This window comes from Lonchura striata, chromosome 11, assembly GCF_050655825.1.
Source record: "Lonchura striata isolate lonStrDom1 chromosome 11, ASM5065582v1, whole genome shotgun sequence".
Taxonomy (NCBI): domain Eukaryota; kingdom Metazoa; phylum Chordata; class Aves; order Passeriformes; family Estrildidae; genus Lonchura; species Lonchura striata.
The window spans coordinates 9,781,055-9,797,500 of NC_140713.1; the positions used below are offsets into that span (position 1 = coordinate 9,781,055).

Here is a 16,446-nt window from a genome sequence, read left to right on the forward strand (position 1 = left end):
AATCAGGCAGAAAAATCCTAAGATTATCTTAAAAGTTTTTCTACCCGGGGGCTTGTCCAAGTCTTGGCTGTGTTCACCTGAGGGCTTGCTCCCCTTTGATATTTGAAGGGAACAGCATGGAGGCTGTTACTGAAGCTAATAGGAGCTACATGGATAAAGTCTTGTGTACTGAAATGGAAATAGGCTCTGAGTCTGGCACTTAGTTTTCAAGTGTGTCAGATGGAATTTCGTATTATCTACTGACAAACCAGTTTATTAGATGGATATAAGAAGAGATCTTCAGGCTAGTAAATGCTGCCATTAGTCAGAGGTGAAACACCCACTTCCCTTCTGTGTTGGCATTTATAACAACCTCTGAAATACTGTGGGAAAAGTCATGAAAGTCAGTATACAGTATGTGACAAGACAATTACAAACTGCATATTGATGCTAGTCTTTTGAAAAGATTGTCTACAGGCTTTTTATAGTGGTTTGAAACATCGGGGGTTTGTTTGTTTGCTTGTTTGCTTTTATTCCTGCACACACTGAAAATACCTTTTTGAAACCAATGCTGTAAATCCCAGGCAGCAGGTGGATATAGTCTAGACTGAGGTGCCATGTTCTGGGAAGGCAGATTATTGTGTCTGCCTGTCCCTGGAAGCACTGGAGCCCAAGAAGTGGCTCAGGGACCTCAGCCCTCAGCTGTTGGAGGTTCTGGGCACACACAGGGCTGCAGGAAGCTGCTGAGTCACTGAATGTCCTGCTCCCCAGAGGCCAGATCTGCTGAACAAGTGTGGTCATTACTCTTTTGTGGCACCATTAGTAAGAGGAAAGGAGTAGTTATAATTAGCCTCTTTGAATCACCCAGGGGCTCAGCTGATGTGTCAGAAATATAGATGGTATTAAACACAATGACACAGCCGCATTGCCCCAGCTGGCAGTGTGACCCCAGCACAAATGCTGTATTCACCTGCTTTGAGACTATCCAGCAGTATTCAGGCTCCTCCTAGATGCCGTTTCAGGAGCCATGTGCTTTGGGTAGACACTGTAGAAGTAGTTTCCTAATTTAGATGATCTGGATTAGGCCCAGTTATTTCAACAGATTTACCAAGGAGCTCTGCCTTCTAAATTGTTCACTTATCAGGATGCCCAGATGCAGTTAGAGACAAGTGCAGCAATCCCAGGATCATCAGTGAATGGTGTACTGACAGCAAAGGTGTGCCCAAGTCAAGTGGCTCATGTTCCAGTAAGAGCTGGAGAGGAGAAAGTCAGCCAGCTGTTAAGGATCCACACAACTGTCCTGAAAGAGACTCTTTTTTACCTCTTGCACTAGCCACTTTCTCCCTTCATTCCCTTACTCTTAGGCTCTGTGTAAAGCTGCCTGACACAGTGAGGGGCTCACAATGAAGCCTCAAGCCATGGTGAATCCAGGGCCATGTCCTGTGCCTGATGCAGTCCTTGCACTAGAACATAAAGGCAACTGTCAGCCTGTATCAGTGAGGCTGTTTCTGCTGTTATTCATCATTCATTTCAAGAGCAACACGAGCAAAGCCTTTCCCTTGAGAGACTGGCAGCTGTTACCCTCTCAGCAATACTCTAAGCTTTTGCTGACATCAAGGAACAGAAGGCCCAGAGTTACTCCTGACTTTCGTGTCAGTGTGTGGTGGTCTGAGCCAGCCCACCAAAATGGCACACAGAGGCACTGTGCCATTGCAGAAGAAGGCTGATGATTAGCAGCTACTCACTCACAATGAATATTAAGGACATTCTTCTTTCAAGGAATTAATTTGCTTAAGTTTTTCCTACCCCAAATCCATATGGAGGGAGGTGAGGTGGAGAAATAGTCCGTTTAACTTGGACTGAGATGTCGGCCTGTGTTCTTGGTGCTCTCTGCTATGTCCTGTGTGTCTGTCTTACACAGAAGCCTGGGGCTCTGGCATATTTGTGATCTCTGGCATCGCTGTGGTAGTCACAACTTGTGCCTCCTCTTTCTAAACTTGTAAATTTGGATGGCAGAAGGTGAGAAGAGGAAGGGGATCCAGAGGACTGAAAGGGGCTTCCCTTTCCACAGTAGCAAATTCTCCTGTTGCATTGGGTTTATACACGAGAATTTACCCAACCTTTTGATGTGTGACAGAGTTTTGGCCTTCAAGTTAACGTGGCTGTGTTTGGTCACAAAGTATTAGGATTGATGCTGGTGCCCCCAGTACCTTTGCCCAAGCTGAGCTCTCCTGGGGGTTGTTGGACTTGTTTCCCCATGGGGCTGCAGATGAGTTCTGCCCAGATGATCAGTCAGGAGAGCATACTGAGCTGAAAATAGAACCCATAATACCACAAACCCTCACAGATATCAATGAAATACAGAATAAAAAAATTTAGTCTGGGTCTCTACCTTTTCTATTTTGCTAATAATAAGAATTATATAACACAGGAATGACTTTTATTGTTGGTATATCTGGGAAATTATTTTTCCTTTGAGTTTTTCAGACTTCTTATACCTCCCATTGATTTTGATTATTTACTGTTTGACAAGGGGAACACAGGCAGCCCATGCTGTGCGAAAGATCAGAGGTGCCTTCATTCCTCAAGGCTATTGCCTTCTTTAATTCTTCAGTGTAGGATCAGTGAACTGATTGCATTTTCTTCTGTTTGACACTTTATATTTCACATTTCTTCATCAAACTATGATAGCATGCTCTCTTTTAGAGCAAGCTGCTCTGAGAATATAACCTTTTTGTCTTGGCCATGATTATAACCCTTTGGTGACTTATAACAGTGACTCTCAGCCACTACCCCTATTCAGTCTTTCAGTTAAACTGGATGGAGTTGAATATCTTGTTAATCCACTTTTTGTGCCTTTCTTTTATTGGTGTTATATGTATTTCATATTTAATCATTGCATGATGTGGCTTGAGGGCAGTTGTTCTTTGATTTCTTTTTTTTTTCTCCTCAGCCAGGATAGACTTACAGGCCTAAGGGGAGATTTTTAAGCTGCAAACACTGTATGCCAAATCTGGTAGTAAAAAGCACAGTTCAAATATTTACAAATAGAAACAAATAAATGTACACTCTATTTGAGCATGCGGTTATGTGTGTGCATTTTTGAAAAACAGCTCCTTGGACAGACATGTTTTACAATGGTGGGAAAGAAGCCAAAGGGACATGAGTGTTTAGAGTCTTGCTACTTTCTGAGTGAGCCACTTTCTATTAGAAAATAATTAATGCAAGTATCTGAAGTAGAAAAAATAGAGGTTAGCTATGTCAAACCTGATTTCAGGTTATGGTTCCAAATATTTTGATCAAATAGGCTTCTCTCTCCTTTTCTGTATTGTAAGATATCCCATGTAGTGCATATTTCCAGTGACTGTTTGTGCTGTGAGTCCCTGTGAATAAAAACTTGGGTGATGTTAGATCAAAGTCTACAGTAATTTCATAATTTCTTTAAGAATAAATGCTTGTTTTCAGCTCTAGTTGGCATCACTCTAAATGAATCAGTAAAATGGGATGATCTCAGCTCATATAAATAATAGCAGCCCTCTCCTGTTAGAAATTTCTTTATTCTGGAAAAGCCAGTTGTCCCACATTAATGCATTTCTAATCAAAACCACTAAGCCCCATATGGTATTTTTTAACACATTTGAGAACCCTGCTTGAGACAGAGCTCTAAATGTACTGGAAACCAAACTTCATTGTTTTTCAGCACTAAAGAGAATGTGCAAAAAGTAGATCCTTATATTTCTGTCTTATCCTGCTTATTAGTTTTACAGTTCCGGGTCTCATTCTCTTTCCTATTCTTCTTTCTCTGCTTTTTTTTTGTGTGTGTGAAATGACCTTCATGTTACCATATAACGAGGTTCATCCTCTCTCTCCCTCTTAAACATAATGAACCTGAGGAAAGCTCCCTGAGACATGAAAAAAAAACAGGAGGGGACATCCCATAATACCCCAGGGGATGGTGAGAAAAGAGGTCCACTGTTACAGGGACATTAGTCCAAGTACTTCAAAATAGAAGAATGCTAGAATTTAAGATAGAGCTTGCCTGTAGAAATGCTGCTTGAAAACAGACAAGGTTTTTGTGAAAAAACATCTAAAAAGATATATGTTTTTCTTTTTATCCATTAAATGACATCTATTTCCTCTGAATCACCATTAATTGCCAAAATGTCATATTGTGGCATGCAAGGTAGACAATAAGCATGAGTTACTAGAGTCAATACTGTATATTACTTAAAATTTCTCATGCTGTGGGAGCCCTTCAAGATATACATGAATCCAGAAAAACCTATACATCAGATTTAATTCTGAATTTTTACTGATTTAAAGCAGATCTTTTAGCACCAATTGAAAGTGCTACCATGGTGTTTTCTAAAATTTGCTGGTTTTCAGCACAGAATCCTGTCAGGATGTAGGTGTGGAGGTCAGCCCAAAGCAGAGCCAGCTGTGACAGGATGCCCAGGACCACATCCTGCTCAGTTTTTCTTTGTTTCAACAATGGAGCCTCACTGGGTCCTTGGGTGAGCATTTGACCACCCTCTAGTTAAGTAAACAAACAATTTAATGAAATTTTCCCATGTGACAACCTTTGTTCCAGGGACATGGAAACCTGTGTCCTGACCTTCCATGTAAAAGTAGAATGAAAAACGCTCAGTACCTTCGCTCCCTCCTTGTCACTGGATCTCCTGTGCCCTGTCATCTCTGGGCCCACACCTTTTTCAACCTTCCTTATGCTAATCTTGTACTTAAGGGAACCCTTGCTTTCCTTCCCAATATCCCTCACCAGTTTTAGTTTGCTTTCTGTGATCCATCCCTGCATTTTGAGCAACATCTCTGCTTGGTGACACATTCCCACTGTCACGTTGTGTGTGTGTGTCCTTTCTATATCAGCAGAAGTTCCTTGTTCATGCCTTTGGACACACCCACTCAAATTCCTGCATTTTGGAACGGGCTGCTTCCAGCTTTGAGGAGGTTTTGTGCCACAAAAGAATCCAAATAAGGGGAAAAAAATAAATAGTTTCTCGTTCTGACCTGGCAATTGCAAGGTAATCAAATATATTCCTGTGTGTATGCTAGGAAAAAAAAAACTGCCCTTAATGGCAAATTTGGCAGCAGAAAGAGGAATGACAGGGAATGGGGAGTGGTAATGAAAGGGTTTAATTTCACCATGCGCAGTTCAGGGCTTGAGGAAAAGTGAGATAAAATTCTGTCTTGACAACCTGTAGTTCAACTATCCTTCCTAGCAGCAACAGGCCCTGTGCAGAGTGATGGTCTGGCTGACAAACAGGTCTGTGTCATTTCATTATACTGAACATCTTTTGCTTCAGAGTTTCTACATTCATTTTTAATAAGTAGAATGTAAAGAAAAATTAATTACTGGCCACTACATGGTGCCTTTTGATGGAACTATCAATTTATGGGGAGGATAGAGCTTAGCCTCTCTCTGGGTGTGCGTGAGTTTTAAACGGGCTCCAACATGCAGGATAGAAAAAGGCCTTATCAGAGGCACACTTAGGAAGAAGTAACTATCTGAAATTATTGTTCAGCACACCTGGAGTCTCTTTCAAGCCACGTGAGGCCACTTCCCGCAGCGTCAGCACCAAATGGTTATTTCAGGAGGATAAGAGCAGCTAGAAATTTAGTTAGCAGAGGGAAAACCAGGCATGCCAATGTGCTTCCTCCAGTTAACTTAAATTGCCCTGTGACCCTGCAGCACTTTGCACTGATGTTCTGCTGTAACATTACTTGAATGACATTTTGTCATTTGCTGAATGTTAACCTGCAAAAATGCCATCTTTGCTCCTTTACTTTGAGACAGGATGACATGCACTGCAGCCCCTGTTGTTGGGGGGTAATTTTATGCTCCTTTCCTGACAGACAGGATTCCAATAGCACCATATGTCAAAAACTCCAAGCCATTCCAGTCATGTACCCACACCGTCCAGCTGTCACAGCTATAATTATTGAAACTAAAGCCCAGAGAAGTTTCTAGTTTTGGAAATGCTCTAGTCTCCTTAGATCTTTACTACTGATGTTATAGCTGATTAGGACCCTGCCAGCCTTCTGTTGGTCTCTTGAAAACTGCTGTAATTCCCATTCATCATGGAAGCTAACCAGCTGCTCCAGAGCCATCCCCTCAAATGTGTTGCTTGATGTTGTACTTTGCTGTTGTCCTGACCTTGATACTTTGGATGTTCCAACAAAGGCTCCTTATTTTGCTGAAGCTGGTCCAAGAGGAGCCAGTTAACTCGATCCTGCACAGAAAAATGGAAGCATTTTTTGTTGGTACCTGTGTTGCTGTAAAGACTGGTGCTAATCCACGCTCTTTTCTTGGTCATCCTACCACAGCTTCCTGGCCACTACAGGGGGGGATGAGAGGCAGAGACCCCTGGAATGCTCTCCTGTGGGGCTGACACCAAGCTCTTGGCAGGAACATGTCTTGTCTCTCAGCAGAGACGAAAGAGACTCCTGTGATCAGGGCTTTGAGCCTTTACAGCCAGTTTTGTCACTTTTAACCAAATGTAATGAAGTTCAACATCTTTTGATTCTGTTTGAAACTTTGGTCTGAGTAGAGAGTTTGGCTATTGGCTTTTCCTATTAAAATCTTAAAGCTGAAAGCTTTATGATCTTGAGGTGTTTAGAAGTTTTAGGCTTTTTTGACAGCTTTTGCATTCATATCTCTTGCAGTGCAGATTTGTGTATACATAAAGTAGCACCTTTTTAGACTTCATTTTCACACTATAATCCTTTTTTTTTCTTTGGTCCTCTAGGAATCAGCTCCCGCCTTGGACCCATCGAAGTAACCTCACTCACAGTGTTAGTTATGCTTTTCTGCTTTGTTCATTCACTTATAAGGCATTTTTTATTCTAAATATGTGAAAGCTTTTATACTTAAATAAGAAACATGTAAATTATCTGGCTTATATTTTGATCAAATAGCAATTTGTAGTCTAGTGACTAGACTCCAATATACTGCTCTCAACATGGATTTGCTAAACTCTTTTGAGATGCTAGGTAAGAAAATGTCAATATCTTTAAAGAAGAAATGTTTTATGGATGAAGAGAGATTTTTAAAATGTGAAAAGCAAGACTGAGTTGAAATTTCTCAACTGGAACAACAGACTAATTTGATGAAGAAAATGAGAAAAAATTTGCTAAATGTATTCTTTAGCAACTGTCTTCTAATAATGAAGAAGCTATTCCAACAAAAACCATCACATGCACATACACACACACACAAAAGAGAATTTGATATTGCTGCTGAGAAATCTCAGGATGACTTTGACTCTTGGAAGAAGATCGAGTGTGTTGTCATGCAGATCACTGGCTCCTTTCACAGGCAGCAAGGATGGTGTAGGCTTAAAAGCCAGACCAGGTTTTTTAGAACACATGTAAGACATTATCCCAAGTGGAAAACAAAGTGTGTCTAATTTAAGGTTAATGCATAGTTTTTGGATTTTATTTTAATGGTCAGATTAGTAAAGAATGAAGAGAATTGATCTGGTGGACACTGAGGTCTTTGTTTTTTTCCAAATCTCTGCGTGCAGGATTCTGGGATTTTTATTTTTATTTTTTTTTTCATTAACCAGCTCTGTATGGAAGCCTGAAGTCAACAACTTCTGGACAGATGATTGCACCTGAGCTACTTTTGAGAATCTTGGTAGTCAGCTTACACTGAGCTGAATAGTAATTGAAATATGACTGTTAAATAGGAGACGGAAGGAGAATAAAAAGAGAGTCATCAGCTGAAGAGCTCAATAAAACAGGATAACCAAAGGCAAAAAAGAAATTAGCCATAGGCAAAAAATCAACTGGAGAGGCAAACAAAGTTAAAAATAACAGAGGGATGTGTAAAGAGAAACAAGGCACAAGAACTGTGTCCCATACTAGAGAGCTGAGGGGAGCACTGAGCTGGGTGTGCTCGTGGTGAGAGAAAAGCCCCTCAAATGGCCTTGGACAGCCAGCAGAGAACAAAGGGTGGAGGCAACATGGGGAAGTGCTCTGAATTTTGGGGTACAACACAAGACAGATTTTTAGAAAATTTCTACTAAAACTCAAGGAGAAAATGCATGTTGGAATTATGAGACATAGTAAAAACCTCAGTAAAAAAATGGCAAAGGAAAAGGTAAAAGCACAGGGTCTGTCAAAAGCACAGTGAATATTGAGTAGAACACAACTTGTTCAGAACAAGGCTTGCAAAAAAACATCCAGGACTGAATAACTAAGAGAAAGTAAAAAGAATGTTGATCTCTTTCAGAAAATAGGAAGAAATAAATACTTACAAAATGTTTGAGGAAGGCATAAAAGATACTTTTATGTGGTATTTTTCATAAGATGAAAATTTCTGTAGCTACAATATAGTTGAATCCACTAATATCTGCCTTGAAAATAGATTTAGTAAGTCATCTCACAGAAATGGCACATTTTGGAAACTGAGGGCCACCAAAGCCTTGATTAAAGTAGTAGAAAACAGGTACAGTTATAGAAGAAGCCAACAGGAGGAATTTCCATAATCACAGCAGTGGGATGAGCCAGGCTGCTGTTACTGCCCTTGTTCTGTTTAGCATTGGTTTGAATTAAAAGATGAAGAGGAAAGGGAGGAAAGAATCATATTTTATGAGAAAACAGTGAAAACACAGCTTCTTAGAGGATATTCATCTTATGGCTTCATTAAAGATCCATCAGAGGTTCCTTGGAGAAACTCAGACCCATAAGAGAAACTCAGACTGAGGTTCAGCATGCAGAGATAAGGAATGAAGTCTGAGACAACTTAAAAGGGACTGTGAAAAGAGAGTTTGAGGAATTTCAGATAACTGTTCTTTTGCTTTTGCCTCTTGTTTGATAATAGTGCTATTTCTTTTAACCAGACCGAGTCTCTTGCTTCAGGAAAACTATCTTCAACATAAACTTGTTAAAAAGGGAATGTGTGGGCAGTAGCACCCTGGAAAGCTCTGCACTGAGCTTCAGTCTAATGGATCTTAGTCTTAAGCAATCTGGAGAGGCTGACTTAGTGGAGAGTGCTCTGATGGCTAAGGTTCTGCAACTAATTTATATCAATTTTGCATGCAGTTTTATCTGTTTGAATGTTCTCAGTAAAAGAGATATCAAGTCCTTTTCCCTCTTGCTGAATCTAACAAATAATTGGGCAATTTCCTACACCCCTTGATCCAGGCAAATGATAGTGATATGCCCACTTTCCCCTACTATGTGTGACCTGGAAGATTGTGGGTGTTTGATGTTTTGCTTTAAATGGAATTTGGAAACATTTTAAAAATCACTTTGCTTGATTATATGTAACTTTCTTATCCTTCTGCAATGTTGTAACTGAAGATCACATAAAAAGTGCTTAATTCTCTGTTGTGCCATAGTATTGCCAAAAACAAACACAGGCTTCAATGTCTTGCAGCAAAAGTGCTGCAAAAAAGTTCAAATAGGGAGTTCAAATAGTATGTTGAGCTGGATATAGAAACTGTATTGTTTTCAAGAGAAAAAGGAAAGGGATTTTTATAATTTATTGTACCTACCTATGCTAACTGAGGCAAAGGAAGCATCCAGCTCTCCTAGGAAGAAATAAAATTATGCCAAGATTTTTTGAAAATTATGTTTAATACTTAAAAAAACCCCAATATATGAAAATTTATGATTTTTGCTTTTAGACTGTTGAGTTGACATATAAAGAAAACCTTGTTTTTATGAGATACTTTGAAATTTTTTCAAAGATAGCAATACTTTTTATAAACTTATAATTTTGAAAGAATATAGCAGTAATCATCTAAGTGCAGTGATGGATTGATACCCATCTGCTTGGTTAGGGAGAGTTGCTACTTTAGACTAATTTCATCATTACCTTTAGTTTGATACAACTCCATATTTTTATTTTTAAAAATAATAGTATGTAATTGGAAAAAAAAAAAACAACTAAGAGCTAAGAAAGTAATAGCTGTTCAGAGGATGCTATTTCTTGTCTTGGTTTTCTGTTTTTAACTGACAGTGTGGTACAAAATTCTTCTAGGCAGAAGCATGCCAAACTGATTTTTATAATCATTGCTATTATTACTGTTTATTACAATAATATACTTTAAATTTACAGTTTTGAGCCATCACTGGTATAGAAGACTATATGTGTAGCTATACACACCTAATTATTTGTGGAAGGTATTAGTATTGTAAACACAGCTTATCTTTGTATGAGAGTGGCATTAATAACAGAGTTTCATAAATGCCACCATACAGTACGATAATTTCAAGACTCCCTGAAAATATGGTGTATTGTAGCTGAAGATGCTCACAAATGCATGTTGTGGATGGGGAGGGGGAGGAGGGCTGTTTTGTGCTTAGAATGCTTTCTGATGCATAAATATTAGCATTAAATAATTTTGAATACCTTGTTTTCTAAAAAGATTAGTAGCTCTTCTCTGCGTGATAAATTGTGCAAGAGTTATTGTTCACACCAGTCTTTGTGCTGTATTATCCTGTGCAGCTTTAAATAACCCAGCCCAAATTACACTCAGCAAGCTGTTGGGAAAGCTTGGAGGAATCTCAGAGCTGAAGGGCCAATTTGTGCCCTGACTTACATCCTGTGCAAATGCACTGACTTCGTGCTGCCTCTAAAGGATATAAAGAGGGAAAGGATGTGATCTGTAGCTTTTGTTTTATTATTTTTATTTAACTTTGTTCTATTTTTTTGTTTATGTGTGGTTCTGTCCTCCTGCAGAGGAACCTTGTGCCTGTGTATTGCTGGTTTGTGGATAGCAGCATTTCATCCTCTCTTGCTTGGCATCTCAAGTGTTACATGAAAATCTTCTTAAAAACAAAAAAAGAGAGAGAACTTGTTTACCAAAACTCTGGTTTGTATTGGATCACATTTGGAATCCCAAGATTTGCACTTGAAAATATTGCACAATAATGTATTGTTTCTTTAAATGGGTAAACCTTAAATTGGTGTGTGCCAGTTCTTTTTTGTTTGTTTGTTTTTTGGTGCATCTGAATTGTCTCTTCTCAGTGACATTTTTGCAGTCCATGTTGCTCTGATTTAGGGGCTATTCTGCATGTAAGGTTATAGGCATTGGGGAGACAGGCAGTGTAAATCTGGCTTCTCTAAATCTGTTTTGAATTACCAAAGATCCATCAAGACGTTGTAAAATGAAGAGTCAGTGTATCATTTTGCCTGATATTTCTCCCTATCTTATAATGGTCTAGGAATGACTTATGCTAGGAAAAAGGGAAATTGAAGTCAGGATTCTTTGGAAATATTAGTCATCTCACTCAAGTGTCTTCATTTGATTTTGCTCCCTGATGACTCCTGCAGCAAGAAAACCTCAAATTCTGGGTATTGTGAAGTGATTGGCAGCAAGTAAGACAAGCAGAGACATTCAGACATAGACCCAGTATTAATTCAAGCTGTGCAAATAATTAAACACACCAAGTGAAAGAGGTGAACTGAGCAGCTTCCACTGAGTTTAAGGACAAGGTGAAGAATTCCACTTTACTTAACGACCTTAGGAATAAAGAGTATTTTGTAAGGCCATCCATCTTCCAGCAATTAGAACTAAGTCTGTTTAACAAGGAGGGTTTAGGCCTGATGCTGCATTTGCCTGTTTGGCTGTCCCACCCCGTGCCTTGTGCATGTTCACTGGTCAATGAATCCCACTGAAATGGGAGGGACTGGTTTAGCTCATGGTGCTTCACCATGTGGGAATGGACTTGGTGAATGGGTCCTCCTGAGCTTCTCTTTGATCTTTTAACAATCTGCTCTCTGTACTTCCAAATGCTGGAAGTTCACCTCACTGCGGATTAATTCAATGAAAACAAGAATAATTTCAATGGAAAGGGAGAAAACACAAAGCAATGTGTAATTGGTGTCTAGTCCACACATCCTCCTGTTGTTATTTCCAGGTGAAGAGGATGTTCACCCTGTTCAATTGCTAAGCTACAAGAAAGCTGGAGAGTAGAAGTTGTGCCACAGTTCAGTGCTAGCCACAGTTTGTTTTCACAACAGTTTAATTTGGCAGTAATTGACTTGGAGGAGCAGGTTTGGAGTGACAAGAAACAGAAAATAAATGTATTTTTTTGGTGATTAATGGCTTCAGAAATAACTGGCTTAGCATAACTTGCTGGCTCTACCCTTCAGTCAGGGTTACTGTGTAAGCTGAGTTTGGCTTTTCTGCTATTTTGCATTTTTTGGGCAGTCAGTCACAAGTTTGATTATCAGACATTTTGGCAAAATTAAAACAACTTGAAAAGTTCACTGAACCTGCAAAAACAGCATGTAAAGTTGCTGGTAGATAGCACAGAGTAATGAGAAAAATTAATGTGGGTCAAACATAGCTGTGGTTAACCTCTGCAATGCACCTAAGATATACAGTTTTACTAATTGATTGAAAGAAGTTGTAATCTCCACTTGAAATCCAATTTAAATTATAATGTACAAAAATGTTTCCAAAAGGACCATAGCCTTTATTTGTCACATCATGGAAAATCAGCTTGAGAAAACAAGAGCCTTGTGCTTCCAGATCAGATCTTTTATCAGTGCTGTAATACCATTTCCATTGCACTATGCAGAAAATAAAAAATCTGTCTTCGTATCATTTATCTCTATCAAAACCCTGGAGTTTGTCTCCTAGGATTCCTCCTTGAGTGGTCTTTAGAAATTTTTGCATAACCTTGGCACATCTTTTATCCAAACTGTTCTCTCATTACCTTCATTACTTCAGACTAAGTTTTCTGCCTTCTCAAGAAGTTAGAGAAGCAGGTGTCAGTAAGAATTCCCACTGACACTTTCTTCAGGTACCTAAAAGTTTAAGCCTTGTGTAGGAAAGCTGTCATGAAATGAAGGATGAAAATTTCAGTTTGCTCCAGCTACGACCCAGCATTAATAAGTGCCTTGGTTTTCTGTTTCCTTATAGAAAGTTTTGGAAACTTACTCCTGTGCAAGCATAATTTTTGAAAGTTCCTTTATGGAAGCTATTAACTCTGCTGGCATATGGAGAATTTATAATTTCTGCAAGTGTTATATAGGAGAGACCCTCTCATGTAAGCACATGATGCATTTAACTCATGTTATGAAATCTGCCTCTATATCTGGCAATGATTTCAAAATTTTCTGAGTTCTCTGTTTAAACTATAACAGAACTTCCAAGCACAAACTGTCACTGAAGGGGAGCTAAAGTTATGGTATGTTATGCTTAGGTAAAAAATATTAACAGAATATTTTAATTGTTTAGGCAGAACAGACACAAAGTGATGATGTGCACATTTTCCATACTCGTGTTAGCATTTACTTTTGTATTCCACACCGATGATCAGCCTTTCTCTTTGTTCCCTATCTCCCAAACACTTTGTCTGATGTGTTTCTGAAATGCATTTCATCTCATGCAGATAACATACACTGATTCTGCTGGCTAAAATTTTTAACTTTTGATTTGGGTTTTTTTGCTGTTAAATGCCCACTGCATGAGGAATGGGGCTCTATTCCTCCTTTTTCTCCCTCTCTGCTCCCACAAAACCAGTCCATACCAGTTGATGGTTTTCCCAAAGGGCTATAATCCTTCCAGATGGCCACTCTTCCATGACCAGTTATCCCACTTGGACCTCTTCTAAAATAGGTGACTTTGAAGTGTTTTGCTCTTTTCCCTTTGGAGTTATGAAAAGCATATCCTTGATGTGGGCCTTATGGATGATGACTGCACAGGTAGGAGTGTAGCTGATGACTGAAGAAAATGAGGACCTTTTCATTGCAGTGCTACTACACATGTATCTAAATCACATACTTCCAATCAGAGCTTCTTTTGTGAGATAATATCTGTGATTAGAATTTTTGCTGGAACTTAAGAGTTACCAGCTGGAATAATTTCCACAAACCCTGTGGACTGGTTTAACCAAGGTGGTTTACCTGCTTCTCTTGATGTTTGGTGGTCACTCCTCTGACTGACAGAGAGCTTTGGCTGCTTCTGCCCTTCCCTCCAACACTGTTTAAGTTTTAAGACTCCTCCATGTTTAACATTCACTGTTTTAAGATTCTTCCATGGGTCTAGAGCAAGTTCTGCTAAGACACAAGGATTAATAAGTGTCTTTTTTCTAAAAACCCAAGACATCCTGGCTATTATGGCATTATTGTTGAAGACTGTTTACTATGCTGCCCCCTAAAGAAGCTTCATTTGAATTTGTCCGAATTAAATGCTAAAAGCAGCTCAAATGTTGGGTTTTCTGTCAGGGAGCACAGCCACATATACAGGCCTGCTACTGAAGCTGACAGGGGCTTGAGTTATTTCTGTAAAAGGTTTTACATGTTATGTAAGTTTATATAAATTTCCTTTCAAACTTGGAAAATTTCCTTTCCAACCTTGCCAGGTTTTAAATCAAGAAAGTGAATGTTTATGATCCTGTTGCAGTGGAAAGATTGACCTGAGTTATTGTCACATGAATGACTACAATTAAACGAAAAATTTAGTAAATAATGGAATTATAAGAGTCTCTATTATTCTATGAAGTCCTTCGAAAACCAGCACCATAATTTCAAACATGCAGCAGATAAAGATATTTACATTTAGACTTATTTTGATTCTTTGCTGCCTCCTTAAAAAACCCAAACAAAAAGCACCACAAAACACGGCTTTAGGCAAAAGCTGTTTCCATCATATTATTTTTTCCAAGGTAAAGACTCAGTGCCTAGACTTTTAAACAAGTGCTTTATCCTTGAAAATTAAAATAAAATATTTTCATGTAATCAGTAAATTTTGTTATGAAACTCTACAGCAGCTATATTAAACGATAAGAATAACTACTATTTTGAAATTCTGAACATCTCATAATTAGAACAGCCTTTAAGAAATATTCAGAGTTAAGGCACATTAGAATGTATTCCACAACATGGAGACAGCCCTGACAAAGAAACATTATTCTTAGATTTACAATTAATTACCCTTATGTCTATACCTTGCATTCAATTTGCATATCTTAAAAGTGCTGTAAATTTCATAGCACTCCCTTGTTATTTAAGATCATTCTGCTTTAGTAAAAGTTTCCACAGTGATAACTTTCTCTTGATTATGTAGTTGTGAGGTCAATAAATTTGGCTTTACTTGGCTCTACAATGTTATAATTTTTCTTTTTTTGTGTTGTTTTTCATTATTTTGCTCCTTGTTCCTCCTGCCCTCTCATTTATAATCCCCTGAAGAACCAGTAGATAGAGAAGTCTGGCTCGAAGACGAAGTGAGTGGTCAGATCCTCAGATGTTATCTTTTTCCCAGAACGCACTGGTACTGGGTGTCTGACATGTTCTATACATCTTTCTGGTGCCAGCCTCATTAAACAAATGCACCTTGATGTATAGCTCTCAAGAAATGAAATTTCATGCAATGAATTCCCTCTACATCAGCTCATGTTCTCCCTCTCTCTCCCCCATTCTTTTCTACTCCAGGAGTAATTTTATTTGTTCTTGATTTCAAGCATAATTTTACATGGCGATCATCCATAATTTTCACCCTGAGATTTGTCAGTGTTATCAGATATTTAAAGAAATATTCATGTTTTCTGCTCACAGTTTGGTGTTTTCTGCTTTCTAAACATGGAATCCTTGCCTCTGGCCAAGGTGTGGTACATTCAGGTAGTGGGTCAGAATGTTTACTTTGATCATATACCTATGGGGATTTTCTCTAAATGTTAGACATGTAGCAGGTTTGTTGTAAATTCCGTAGACTTCTATGAGTAAATATTTATAAATGTGTTCAACCTGTGTTTTATGCTCTAATTCAAGGTTAACAAAATATCCTGTAACCAGAAGTATGCTGAACACTTTGCCAGAATAGTAAATATTGCTCTCATCCTTTTTCCCCCCATTTTTGCCCCTTCAGCTTAAAAGAATTTTAAAAAGAAATATGTTTTCAAACTAAAATAAATCTTCTTTAATGAGACTATATATTATTTACAGAAAAATGCCACTAAACTCAATTAGTACCGGTCTCACCACTGGGTAGAATTGAAGTTGTTGAATTTTTTTAAATGTAGTTCATTGAAGTCATTACTGAATCTGGGGCAATATTCTATTTTTAATCAATTTTAAAAGTATAATGGATGAGAAAAAAAAAAACAACCCACTGTATGGATTTTTGTAGATTCACTGCTGCAAAAGATACACAGACAAATGCATAAAGTTTATGCCCATTTTCTTTTATTTAGAAAAATTTTTTTGAATGTTACTTTAAACAGGTAATTCCTTATTGCCACCCCCTGTACTGTTAATTGGTAGCTTATTAGAGTTATTTAAGAAGTTATTATTTCAGCTTCTTTCATTTAATATTTTATTGTACATCACTATTATTTAAAACTACTTTGCTGGATAACAGCAGCCATCCAAAACATTGTCTGTTGCTCAGAAACAGAAATAATAAAATAATGGAAAGCAGAGCTATTGTGTTAAACTAATGACTAGTTATACTTCATATATTAAACAAAACCTCACAATACAGGGCTTTG

General features: G+C 38.3%; 1 long non-coding RNA gene across 3 annotated transcripts in view; it reads left to right on the forward strand.

Annotated features, from left to right (window-relative positions):
- LOC116184058 (uncharacterized) overlaps positions 1-16,446 on the forward strand; it is a 232,749-nt gene that overhangs the window by 187,904 nt on the left and 28,399 nt on the right. The window lies entirely within an intron of this gene.